Genomic DNA, 1,795 nt, shown 5'->3' on the forward strand with positions numbered 1-1,795 from the left:
GCAATGCAATCTAAAGGCTCTAATCCTTGATCTTCATCACCAAATGCTTCAAGTTCTCCTCACTTTCAGTAAGCCAGGTTGCGTCATCTATCTGCATATCAAAGGTTGTTAATTAGCCTTCCTCCAAACCTGATGCCAATTCTACTTCACATATCACAGCTTCTCTAATTATTTGTTCAGTATACAGATTGAATAAGTATATTGAGGATACAACCCAATCACCCACCTTCATTATACTCCCCCCACCCCCACCCTCCAATTACACAAAAGACTATACAAATGGACTTCTCCAGATGGAATACACAGGAATCAGAATGACTACATCTGTGGGAACAGACAATGAAAAAGCTTGGTATCAACAACTAAACCAGGTCAGGGACTGACTGACAGACCATACAATTGCTCATATATAAGTTCAGGTTGAAGCTCGAGAAAATTAAAACAAGTCCACGAGAGCCTAAATATGTCCTTGAGTCTATCCCACCTAAATTTTAGGAATGTCTCAAGAACAGATTTTATTCATTAAGACCTAATGACAGAAGACTTGACGAGCTGTGGGATGTCATCAATTTCATCATACATGAAGAAAGCAATGGCCATTGAAAAGACAGGAAAGAAAGAAAAGATCCAAGTGGATGTCAAGAGAGACTCTGAAACTTGCTCTTATTCATAGAGTTGCTAAGGCAAATGGAAGAATGACAAAGTCAAAGAGCTGAAAAAAACGTTTCCAAATGCAGGTCGGGAAGACAAGGTCAAATATTGTAATGAAAAGAAGACCACGCTCAGTAGATCTTAAACTGAAAGACCTCATGAAAAATTTCAAGCCCCAAGTTGCAATATTTTAAGATTTCTACAGGCAACATATTGAATAATGTGGGAAGCATCAAAAGAAGGTGGAAGGAATACAGGGAGTCACTGTACTAGAAAGAACTAGTCAACATTCAAACAGTTCAAGAGCTAGCATATGAGCAAGAACTAATAATATTGAAGGAAGAAGTTTATGCATCACTGAAAGCATTAGCCAAAAATGGGGCTCCAGGAATTAATGGAAAACCCATCGGAAACTATGTGACAGTAATCAAACACATATACATATGTAAAATTACAGATGTAGTAAGTGCTGCACAGAAGTAATTCACACTTGGGATTATAATAAAAGGATAGTTGACCAAGTGAAGAAGGCCAAGAAATACAGGGAATATTGAATGGAGATCTCAAAGAAAAGTTGGTAGCTATTCAACAAAAACTCGAGGGTAGGAAAGAGCAGTCCAAGGAGAAACAGCAGAAAGGGTGTGTGCAAAAGGTCTGACACGGGCAGAAATTAAGAGGAGCAGAAAGAAAGTGCTTGTCACTAACAGCAGTTCTCAACCTGTGAGTCGCGACCCCTTTGGGGGTTGGATGGCCCTTTCACAGGGTTCGCCTGATTCATAACAGTATCAAAATTATAGTTATGAATTAGCAATGACAATAATTTTATGGTTGGGGGCTCACGACAACATGAGGAACTATATTAAAGGGTCACGCATTAGGAAAGTTGAGAAGCACTGCACTCTAGCAAGGAGAATATGTTATAAGATGACTTTAGATAGGCAGAGATAGGCCAGGCCCTGGAGGCCTTGAAGAGTTTCCCAAGTAGTTACTGATTTAACTCAAGAGTGATGGCAAATCACAAAGGAGTTCTCTGCAGGGAAAGTTACAAGATCAAAGAGTGATTTTTAGTCTTCTCCTTTCCTTCTCCCACTTAGTCATCCAAATAAGGAAATGGGGGCATCCCTCTGGTCTTGCCTGGTTAGAT

This window comes from Echinops telfairi, unplaced genomic scaffold (genome assembly GCF_000313985.2).
Source record: "Echinops telfairi isolate 266 unplaced genomic scaffold, ASM31398v2 ScPeMD7_2;HRSCAF=8, whole genome shotgun sequence".
Lineage (NCBI taxonomy): Eukaryota > Metazoa > Chordata > Mammalia > Afrosoricida > Tenrecidae > Echinops > Echinops telfairi.